This window comes from Impatiens glandulifera, unplaced genomic scaffold, assembly GCF_907164915.1.
Source record: "Impatiens glandulifera unplaced genomic scaffold, dImpGla2.1, whole genome shotgun sequence".
In the NCBI taxonomy this organism is placed as follows: domain Eukaryota; kingdom Viridiplantae; phylum Streptophyta; class Magnoliopsida; order Ericales; family Balsaminaceae; genus Impatiens; species Impatiens glandulifera.
Window position 1 is genome coordinate 88,160 of NW_025918807.1, and position 12,910 is coordinate 101,069.

Genomic DNA, 12,910 nt, shown 5'->3' on the forward strand with positions numbered 1-12,910 from the left:
AAACGGCTTAGATTTATTCTTATTTAAGTTTTACACAAGTACATCATCAAAATATTGTTAGTCAAGATAATTTGACCCAACAATTTCCCCCTTTTTGATGATGTTAAAACTTAAATAAAAGAAGGAATATTCCCTTTTAGCCAAGAAGGCTGCCCGATTTTGTCTCTTCAACCTGAGCCTACCTACCTGTAGAACATAGTCGAGAACCTTTTGGTTGTTTAAGACTCTAGAAGGATTGAAGTGAACACAGTGTCCAGCTTCAGAGATGAGACAGCAAAGGAACGTACTGAGAGGAGCATCATATCCATAGATTTTCTTTAAAGAAGAAATTATCTTTACTAGATTATTGAAAAGAAATTTCGACCAATTGATGGCTACACCCCTTATGATGGCCACAATTATTTCAAAGACTTTGTTGTAGTAGATGTAGGAAGAATCCTTAGCGAGATTAGATTTTGAAATGATTTCGTTGAGTAGGGAAAACTCAACCTTCAGACAAGAACTCTTTCCTTGAGAGGCGACATGAAAGAGATGCCTTCAAATGATTTATCCGAGAAAACAAGTTTCATATCGGACAAAATTTCATCAGAGGAAGGTGGGAACTCATAGATAGATCCCTTTAGTTGGAAACCTAAAGAACATGGCGAATGTTTTATCTAAGAAACAAACGTTTTTGCCAAGAATAGTTGCACGAATATACTTGTTATGATAAAATCTGGCAATTTCAATGATATCACGAATCGCCTGTTCGTGAAAGATACAGTGGGTACGTAGAAACTTCTTTACCCCAGAAGTTTCTAGAGATTGAAACATAGTAACTATTTCTGGAATCACTAGGGAGGAGACAGATTCAAAATCTATTTGAAAAGATTTTGCAGTGAGAGAAGACATTTCAATAAGGATGAAAGAAAAAGCTTAAGGATTCAAAAGTTGCAAGAAAGATTTCTTAGAGAGAGAGTTAGGGAATCAGGAAGGAGATACTCAAGCCTTTGAGTATGACCATTTCTTAAATACAGAAGAGTTGACTTGTGACCATTAAATTGATGATTATATGAACCGTCAAAAGCCTAAGAAACCTATTCCCAAGAGACACCGCTATCATTTAAGATTAATCATGAAAAAGTGCTATTAATGTTAGACGTGTATTGAAAGGTTATCAGATGATTTAGTCACTCTTTGAATATTAAAAGACACATGTCTTCAATCCATTTGAGAGGTGACTGTTTTAATTTTGACGGGAAAAGTACATGGACAGATACAGTGTTAGTGGATAACTATCCCAATAGCCAGAAGATGAACAGTCTAATTACATAAGTAGTTAGACGTCTAATTTACTTTCCACATTATTTCCCTCTAATTTGGATATGTGTCTATTAGACTTCAAAGTCTAATCACGCTTGTCTTATAGACGGTCAAAATTCTATTAGACTTTGAACGTCTAATTACGCATATACACCACGTGCTAGACGTGTGTTTGGTTAGACGCGAGCTTTCAATTTCTCTTGTTTTATAAATGTCTAAACGTCTATTAGACGTCGACATTTAACCGCGTGGGTTTTTAACCAAGACAAGTATTCAAAAGAAGATATAGACTGCTTGAGCAAACTCACGTCTAAGTAGATGTGCTTCTTAGACTACTAATCCATTGGACGTATTGAGACCTCTATCTATTTGTCTGTCCAGTTACATTTGAACAACATGTTCCCCCTCAGTGTATGCATATAAGAAAATAAGTCAATATCAACAAGTCCTAAGATATTTCTGAAGTGAGAAAACTTAGTCTCAGGTAGAGGCTTTGTGAAGATGTCTGTCGTTTGTTGATCTGTTAGGACATATGCTTGCGTGATCGTTTGTTGATCTGTTGGGACATATGCTTAGTCTCAGATAGAGGCTTTGTGAAGATGTCTACCGTTCACTAAGGCAAATATGCTTCTGACTGACATACTCTCGGATGAAATGATGTCTAATTTCGATGTGCTTTGTCCGAGAGTGCCGAACTGGGTTGTAGGTGATGGCTATAGCACTTGTGTTGTCGCAGAAAATTGGAGATTCTTCTGCCTCAATCCCACAGTCCCTTAGTTGTTGTTGAACACACAAGAGCTGAGACTAGAAATTTCCTACAGCAAGGTACTCTGCTTCAGTTGTAGACATGACAACCGACGTTTACTTCTTCTTGAACCATGAGATTAGACGATCTCCAAGGAACTGACAAATTCCACTCATGTTTTTCCTATCTATTTTGCACCATGCATAGTTTGCATCTTATAAACTTATTAAGTTGAAACTGGAATCCTTCGGATACCACAGTCCCACATTTTAAGTTTCCTTCAAATATTTCAGAATACGTTTAGCAGCAGTAAAGTGAGAGAGTTTAGGATTAGCCTGGAATCTTCCACAGACACCAACAATAAATTAAATGTCTGGCCTGCTGGCAGTGAGATAGAGTAAGTATCCGATGAGACCTATGTAAGTAGTGATGTCTACACCCTAGCCGCCATCATCTTGTCTAGTTTTCTAGAAGAGCTCATTAGAGTAGTTGCAATAGAACAGTTCTCCATCTCGAACTTCTCAGCAGCTCTTTGGTGTATTTGGCTTGATTTATGAATGTTCCCTTCTCTAGCTGACGGACTTGAAGGCCGAGGAAGAAAGTTAATTCTCCCATCATGCTCATTTCAAACCTATTCTGCATCACCTTGGCAAATTTCTCACACAATTAGGGGTTAGTTGATCCAAATATAATGTTATCAACATATACTTGAACAAGTAAAATGTGAGAATCTTTAACAAATCTAAACAGTGTTTTATCAACAGTTCTAATAACGAATTCATGATCAAACAAAAACTTAGTCAACTTATCATACCAATCTCTTGGAGCTTGTTCAAACCATATAAAGCTTTGTCAGTTTAAAAACATGATTTAGTAAAGTATGATCTAGAAAAACTAGGGGTTGTTCAACATAAACATCTTCATTTAGTTTACCATTTAAAAATGCACTTTTCATATAATTTAAAAAACTTTAAAATTCTTAAATTGAGATTATCAGTTTTCTTGATAATACTCTTCATCCAATTTAGAAATATCTTTATAAAAAGATTAAGAAAAAGAGAATAATAATGTGCATCTTTATCCAATATAATAAAGGTGTTAGGATCGGGGACGCCCTTGGAGGACCGGGGTGTTTTCGGTTTCGAGAAGGGTGGCCGCTTACAACACGCAACACACACTGATTGGTGATAGTCCGGTTAAAGACTAAAACCGCTCTTAACACTACACAAATTGTCACAGACTCTTGAACCGAGTTCAAGTGCGGAAATGTCTGTTTCAATCTGAAGCAACGAATACGATTCGGATGAAGTTTATGAGGAGTCGGTTTAAGGAGGAGTATGTATAGACCGGTTTTGATTATTGGAGTAGGATTATATTTCGGTTAATGTATTTTGGTTTTGGAGTAAATAAACGGGAAATAAATAAAAGACACGAGACAAGATTTTTTATGGATGTTCGGAGCAAACCCTCCTACGTCACCCCTCCTCTCAGGTTATGAGAAGGATCACCACTAACTTTTATAGTTACAACAGTTACAATGCCGGTCGAGCCCAACTCGCTACTCGCCGGTTACACCAACTCACTCTTGATGTAATACAATAACTCAACACAATACAACTTTCTCTCTCTTAATAATTTTCAGAAACATTTTTGACAATTTTTATTGCTTCTTATTGATTGCTCTTGAATTACTTCTTCCTTGCCTTCTATTTATATGAAAAATATGACAACGGTCATATTTTCTCTCTCCAGGAGATTGGCCGCTGGAAACCGGTAATGATCAAGAGGCTTGCACGCCTTCCCTCTTGGACAGATCAATTTGGACACATGGCAGACATGCGCTTAGCCGGTTTGCATGTTGGACACATGGCAGACATGCTCTTAGCCGGCCGCCTGCCTGACAGCTACCTGCTGCCTAGAGATTGCTTATGGATTTGGATAAGCATGCCTGACAGCTACCTGCTGCCTAGAGATTGTTTCTGGATTTGGATTACTCATTTAATAACCGGAGCTTGACAGCATTTAATAAACCGGAACATATTTATGACTGAGCGGCTGCATTTAATCAACCGGAGCATTAAATAAACCGGAACTCATTTATGACTGAGCAGCTGCATTAAGTGTCGGTTGACCGATCCGGTTTGACCGGATCCTTCTCTCATTAAATTCCTGTTTGACCGATCTCCTAACTGAACTCCAGTTGACCAATCGGTTGACTGAACTTCTTGGACGAACCGGTTGACCGATCTCCTAACTGGGCTCTAGTTGACCAACTGGTTAACTGGACTTCTTGGACGAACCGGTTGACCGATCTCCTAACTGAGCTCTAGTTGACCAACCGGTTGACTGAACTTCTTGACCGAACCAGTTGCTTTTACTACAAACCGAAGCCGATCTCCTAACTGAGCTCTAGTTGACCAACCGGTTGACTAAACTTCTTGGCCGAACCGGTTGCTTTTACTACAAACCGAAGTCAAACAACCGAACGGTATATATATTTCCAACCGAATGGATTTTGCTCAATTTCCTTGAAATAGCAAAACTTTAAATATTATTTGCAGCCAGTGGGATTTGATCCCTGGTCACCTATGTGACAGGCAGAATGGTTTACCACTACGCTACAACAGCTTCGTATTATATTTAAACCATTTAATATACTTGATATAACTTAGCGGTTTAACATATATATTTGAACTTAGTTTTATCTATTCATTAAATTTTTCATAAGTTATAACAATTATTTTCTATCAATTTCTCCCTTTTTGATTATTTAGAATAAATATTCAAAAATCGTAATGTGTGGCCGGTTTAAAATTAATCTACTTAATTTTTCTATCAATTTCTCCCTTTTTGATTATTTAGAATAAATATTCAAAACTTGTAATGTGTGGCCGGTTTAAAATTAATCTACTTATTTTTTCTATCAATTTCTCCCTTTTTGATTATTTAGAATAAATATTCAAAACTTGTAATGTGTGGCCGGTTTTTTAAAAAGAGCTTATATTTGTTTGGCCGGTTTTAAAAAGCTTACACTTGTTTGGCCGGTTTTAAAGAGCTTACACTTGTTTGGCCGGTTTTAAAGAGCTTACACTTGTTTGGCCGGTTTTAAAGAGCTTACACTTGTTTGGCCGGTTTTAAAGAGCTTACACTTGTTTGGCCGGTTTTAAAGAGCTTACACTTGTTTGGCCGGTTTTAAAGAGCTTACACTTGTTTGGCCGGTTTTTAAAGAGCTTACACTTGTTTGGCCGGTTTTAAAGAGCTTACACTTGTTTGGCCGGTTTTTAAAGAGCTTACACTTGTTTGGCCAGTTTTTAAAGAGCTTACACTTGTTTGGCTGGTTTTTAAAGAGCTTACACTTGTTTGGTCGGTTTTTGGAAAACTTATATTTGTTTGGCCGGTTTTTGGAAAACTTATATTTGTTTGGCCGGTTTTTAAAGAGCTTACACTTGTTTGGCCGGTTTTTGGAAAACTTATATTTGTTTGGCCGGTTTTTGGAAAACTTATATTTGTTTGGCTGGTTTTTTTGGAAAAACGATTTCGTTTAAGGATTTTTTTTTTTTTAACAAATTTTCTTCAAATTTTGTAATCTAACAATCCTAAAATATTTCTAAGGGAAGAAAACTTAGACTCGAGAAGTGGCTTTGTGAGGATGTTAGCCACTTCATGCTTGTTCCCTTCAAATGATGTGTTCGTCAGCAGCCGACTGTCCGGATGCCATGCTATCTCTTCCAAGCTTCTGTCTTGATTTACCTGCATTTATAGACAATAAAGAATCTGGTCCCCATTTTTCTTTGGGTCCGTGGCTTATTAGTCCCTTGGGAATCCAGACTTTAATAAGTCGGATAACTTTCCCGGTTATGGTTCTAATTATTTTTCCGGTTCTTGGCTTGACATCTTTCTGTTGTCCTAACAGTGCCTTATTTTGTGGTGACTTTTGATTAATTTTATGTGGGTGTGTATCAGTTTGTTTACCTACTGGCCGGTTGGCTTTCCTTCTCTCAGGATGAAGCCATTTTTCCGAGTCAGTTGGACTTACATATTTTATTTCTTTTTCCGGTTTTGAGTCACGTTGTGCCTCATTATCGGTTGATGAACTCTTGACAAATCTTATGAAAGGAAGATTGTCTTTTGTGAGTTTCATCCCGTTGGAGTGCTTGTGAGTGGCGGATTTGTTATAACCAATACCAAATTTACATTTGGGATGTCTTTGGTAATTAGACATCTGGCTCACCGCTTCACTAGATCTCTTCCAAGAAGCCATGACATATTTGATTCTCTCATTTTCTTCGGTTAACGATTGGACTGTCTCCTTGAGCTTCTCATTCTCTAAGGATTGTCCAACCGGTTCGTAAGTCTCGGTTCCGCTTGGCTCACCAGCGGTACCACTTGACTTTCCGGTTTCATATTTTGTTTGGGTCGGTATTAAAACAGACAATTTTTTGAACTCATCGACCATGTCGTTGAGTGCAATAACTAAGTCTTCTTTAGTAAATTCTTCAGAAGAAAAATCAAATACCTCAGATTCTTTCTCAGCCGCGAAGCACGTATCGGCTTTAACATCGCCGTCGCTGGATGATGAGTCGTCCGAATCGCTATCGGCCCATTTGCTATTGATTTCATAAGCTATCAGAGCCTTATGATCTTTCCGGTTCTCCTTTATTTGGTCGCTACCCTCACACAGTTGGATCAACTTCTCCCAAATTTCTTTAGCAGAAGAGCACAGTTTGATCTTACTAAACATGTTTTTGTCCAACGACTTGAACAAAATGTTTTTGGCAATATTATCAAAGTTATTCATCTTCTTATCTTCCGTCGTCCATTTGTATCTTGGCTTATCAATCTTTATCGGGCCATCGGTAATAACATACCACATGTCGTCGTCTTGTGAGGCCAAATGCACTTCCATCCGTATCTTCCAATCAACATATTCTTCGATGCAGAACATGGGGGGCTCGTTGATGAAAGACATTATGATATTCGGTTGCTTGAGTGTTAAGAACCTCGCTCTCATACCACTTGTTAGGATCGGGGACGCCCTTGGAGGACCGGGGTGTTTCCGGTTTCGGGAAGGGTGGCCGCTTACAACACGCAACACACACTGATTGGTGATAGTCCGGTTAGAGACTAAAACCGCTCTTAACACTACACAAATTGTAACAGACTCTTGAACCGAGTTCAAGTGCGGAAATGTTTGTTTCAATCTGAAGCAACGAATACGATTCGGATGAAGTTTATGAGGAGTCGGTTTAAGGAGGAGTATGTATAGACCGGTTTTGATTATTGGAGTAGGATTATATTTCGGTTAATGTATTTTGGTTTTGGAGTAAATAAACGGGAAATAAATAAAAGACACGAGATAAGATTTTTTATGGATGTTCGGAGCAAACCCTCCTACGTCACCCCTCCTCTCAAGTTATGAGAAGGATCACCACTAACTTTTATAGTTACAACAGTTAAAATGCCGGTCGAGCCCAACTCGCTACTCGCCGGTTACACCAACTCACTCTTGATGTAATACAATAACTCAACACAATACAACTTTCTCTCTCTTAATAATTTTCAGAAACATTTTTGACAATTTTTATTGTTTCTTATTGCTTGCTCTTGAATTACTTCTTCCTTGCCTTCTATTTATATGAAAAATATGACAACGGTCATATTTTCTCTCTCTCCAGGAGATTGGCCGCTGGAAACCGGTAATGATCAAGAGGCTTGCACGCCTTCCCTCTTGGACAGATCAATTTGGACACATGGCATACATGCGCTTAGCCGGTTTGCATGTTGGACACATGGCTACCTGCTGCCTAGAGATTGCTTATGGATTTGGATAAACATGCCTGACAGCTACCTGCTGCTTAGAGATTGCTTCTGGATTTGAACAAGCATGCCTCACAGCTATCTGCTGTCTGGAGATTGCTTCTGAATTTGGATTACTCATTTAAGCATTTAATAAACCGGAACATATTTATGACTGAGCGGCTGCATTTAACCAACCGGAGCATTTAATAAACCGTAACTCATTTATGACTGAGCGGCTGCATTAAGTGTCGGTTGACCGATCCGGTTTGACCGGATCCTTCTCTCATTAAATGCCTGTTTGACCGATCTCCTAACTGAACTCCAGTTGACCAACCGGTTGACTGAACTTCTTGGACGAACCGGTTGACCGAGCCGGTTTGACCGATCTCCTAACTAGGCTCTAGTTGACCAACCGGTTGACTGGACTTCTTGGACGAACCGGTTGACCGATCTCCTAACTGAGCTCTAGTTGACCAACCGGTTGACTGAACTTCTTGGCCGAACCGGTTACTTTTACTACAAACCGAAGTCAAACAACCGAACAGGCAAAGGCGTTTACCACTACGCTACAACAGCTACTTGTTATATTTAAACTATTTAATATACTTGATATAACTTAGCGGTTTAACATATATATTTGAACTTAGTTTTATCTATTCATTAAACTTTTCATAAGTTATAACAATTATTTTCTATCAATTTCTCCCTTTTTGATTATTTAGAATAAATATTCAAAAATCGTAATGTGTGGCCGGTTTAAAATTAATCTACTTAATTTTTCTATCAATTTCTCCCTTTTTGATTATTTAGAATAAATATTCAAAACTTATAATGTGTGGCCGGTTTAAAATTAATCTACTTAATTTTTCTATCAAAAGGTATTTATGTTTGAGTTACATTAGTCATATAAGGAAAATATAATATAATATATTATAGAATATAATACAATATATTATATTATAGAATATAATATATTATATTATAGAATATAATTAATATAATAATATATCATTATAATATATTATTATATTATATACACTAACACCCTCCCTCAAGCTCAAGGTGCAAGAGCATTGAACATCTTGAGATTGGAGACTATGTCTTGAAAACGTTGAGGATGAGATTTGGTAAAAATGCCAGTAATCTGAGCTTGCGAAGAAATGAGAATCAATTGTATGGTACCAATAACGACATGATGTTGTGTCAGATGACAATCTATTTCTATATGTTTGATACGTTCGTGAAATACATCATTATGAGAAATCTACATTGCACTATTATTATCACAGAAAAGTGGAATAGCAGTGGATGAAGGAACACCCATATCTTGAAGTAACCATTGTAGCTAGAGAAGCTCAGAGGTAGTATCTGCAAGAGCACGGTATTTAGATTATGTACTAGGACGAGAAATAACAGTTTGTTTCTTACTTCTCCAGAAAATGAGAGATGTGCCAAGAAAGAAACAATAGCCAGTAGTGGATCGACGATCAGTTGGATCACCTACCCAATCAGCATTAGAGTATTCTCGTAACTCTAGAGAATAAGAGTGAGAAAAATGTAGTCCATGAAATAAAGTCCTCTAATGTATCATAATATACAAAAAATGACAGAGAAATGAGTTGTACAAGGAGATGACATAAATTGACCCACGATATGGACAGCATATGTAATATCTGGCCGAGTGACAGTAAGATATATAAGACTACTAACTAGTTGTCGATAAAGTGTTTTCATCACTTAGTGGAGTACCATCAATAACAGTCAAATGTTAACATCTTTTGAGTCAGTAATACGAGCCCAAGATATGAGATCAGTTGCGTACTTAACTTGTGATAAATAGTAACCGGATTCGTCGGAAGCTATTTCAAGTCCCAAGAAATAACTTAAATGTCCAAGATCTTTCATTTCAAATTATTGATGTAAAAAATTCTTAGGATTGCAAATTTCATTTGTATCATCACCAATAATTATCATGTCATCCACATAAAGTAAAAGTAAGGTACAACCTTGACCTATTTTGCACAATAACAATGCATGATCATAAGAGTTGGATTTGGAACCAAGATTACTAATGGTGTAGCTAAATTTGGCGAACCACTCTCTAGGAGTTTGTTTGAGATCATAAAGATCTTTGTGGAGTCTACAAACTTTATTTAGAGGTTACTTATACACTTCTTCTGTTAGTTCACCATTAAGGAATGCATTTTTTACATCCATTTGAAATATTTGTCATTTTTTGCTAACAACTACTACAATGAGGCTACGAACTGAGGTCAATCGAGCGACGAGGGTAAACGTTTCCTCATAATTAATACCATATTCTTGAGTATATCTCTTAGCAACAAGGCGAGCTTTGTATCGTTCAACTAAACCATTTTCTCGTGTCTTAATTTTAAAAACCCATTTATAACCTACGACTAACTTATGTGAAGGTTAATCAACCAAGTCCCAAGTTTTTGTCTTTGTAAGTGCTTGCATTTCTTCTATCATTACTTGCTTCCATAAAGGGTTAAAGTTGGCCTCGCGAAAAGTACGAGGTTCATAGAGAGAGACAATAGATGAGTACACATGAAAGTTACGAAGACGAATAGAAGGTTGACTTACACGATTGGTACGACGAGGAGGTGATGGTGGTGGTGATGGTGATGTTGGTGATGGTGGTGGTGGTGGTGGAAAATAAGAAGATTCTTGAATGATATGATATGATGAGGTATGTGTCGGATTTTGAGATGGAAAAGATGTCGATGTAAGAAATGCAGATGGAGTTGAGTCGCATGAGTTGTTAAATGGTCCTACACAAGATATGTTAGGAAACAGAGGTATGATAGGATCATTAAAAAATTGTGTAGAAAGTTCATTGACTCTAAATTTTGATATAGTTGAAAACATCTTATGTTCCCAAAATGATACATGACGAGAGATATGAAGACGTTGAGACAATGGATCTCAACACTTGTATCCTTTGTGTTCGATTCCATAACCTAATAAATAACATAATCGAATTCGAGGTTCTAATTTATTGTATTTATGAGGTTGTAATAAAAACAAACACATCCCAAAACTTTGAGAGTTTGATAATTCGGAGCTTGATTAAAAAGACGTTCAAAATGAGATATGTTACCTATGACAGGAGAAGGTATGCAATTGATAGTATAAATAGCGGTGAAAGTTTCTTCTCCCCAAAATTTATCGAGACAAGAAGACGAGATGAGAAGGGATCAAACAACATTAAGAATGTGTCTATATTTTTGTTTTGTCCGACCATTTTGTTGAGAAGTTTCAGGACAAGATCTTTGAATAATTGTGCCCTCTTGTGCTAGAAACTCTGTGAATTTTGTGTCTTTGTATTCCATGGCATTATCAGTGCGCAAGATTTTAATTTTGAAGAAAAATTGAGTCTGAATAATATTAGAAAACCGAATGTAAATTAAGGACAATTCAGACCTATTACGCATGTTAGGATCTAGGTCGCGGTTGGAGGACCGGGGATGGGCCGGTTAGCGCGTCTTACTCAAAGGGTGGTGATTAATCCGGTTAGAGATTAACACCGGGGTTTCAATACTACACAAACTGTCACAAACCCTTGAACTAGGTTCAAGCGCGGAAGAGGTTTGTTTCAGGTTGAGCAGCACACTTGTATGATAGGCAGAACCGGTTTCGGATGATGAAGGTTTGAAATTTGATGGGTCGGTTTCGGTAACCTAGTGATTCGGCTTGGATAGAGTTAAGTGGGTTAGAGCGGTGTCGGTAAGTTAGTACAGGTCGGTTAGGAAAAGGAACCGGCAGAAAGTAAATAACAAGACAAATTTTATGGATGTTCGGAGATAAAACTCCTACGTCACCCCTTCCTCTCGAAACCGCGAGAAGGATATTCACTAAGGAATACAAGTAGAATCCGATCGAGACTTATTTCCTGCTCGATGATACCCTTACAATTTACACCGAAGTTTTAAAATACACACTTTAACTTTAGCACTTAGGCTTTCTAGAGATAGAACAATACAGTCTTATCACTTGTAAATTAAATGCTCACTTGTCTCTTGTATGTGCCGCATTTACTCTTCTTCAACTACTCCTTTTATAGGTGAAATATGCCAACGGTCATATTTCACTTCCTTGAATCTGATTGGTTGAGCAGAGGTTCAGTGATTCAGTGATTCAGACCCTGCGGTCATCTTTTCAGACCTGGCGGTCAATCTCAGACCTGGCGGTCAATCTCACAAACTTGGCAGTCTGTTCTTCTGGTGTGTAAGACAAACCTGCTAGGTTTGTCTTTTACTCAATGTGGTGACTGTCTGTTAAACAGTTGTCTGTACTTGGAAGATCTCCTTTATGATTTATCCCGAAGTGAAAAGATCCTGTGGGACTGTCTTCTGCAGCCTGCAGACTTTCCTCAGACTTGTATGGATGTGGAAGTGTTCAGTCTATTCCTTTGGTATCATCTTCAACAGATACCCGAATTGTCTTCTTATACTTGGTCGGTCATTTGACTTAACCGAATGGCTTCCGGTGTGTTTGGTTTAACCGGACAGCTTCCGGTTCTTTCTTTGCCTTGTGGCTGATCAGCTGTCTGGTGTTTCCGGTTTTTAGGCTTTGGCCGATCCTTTCTTTGTGCGGTGATGTTCCAAATGTTCTGGTCGGTTTAATGTCTTGACCGGTTAGTCTTTTTAGCCGGTTCATTTGTTTGACCGGTCCGGTTCCTTGTTCCTGCATGGAAGATTTATTTATGTTAAGTTCTGTGAACCGGTCTAATTTTATCTAACAATTTCTCCCTTTTTGATTATTTTATTTAAAATTATCAAAACCCTGTAAGTTTGCAAACGTAGGCCGGTTCTTTAATTTACCGGATTTTTGAAACTAACTTGGGAGAATTTTTCGAAAAATTTTGGAAAAATTATATCTTTTATCTTATCAATTTCTCACTTTTTGATTATTTTATTTAAAATTATCAAAACCATGTAGAGATGCAAGTATAGGCCGGTTTCAAAAAGCTTTATATATATATGAATGAAAAACCGAAAAAAGGGAAAATATAATATAAACACTAAAATAAACATAGTGAAA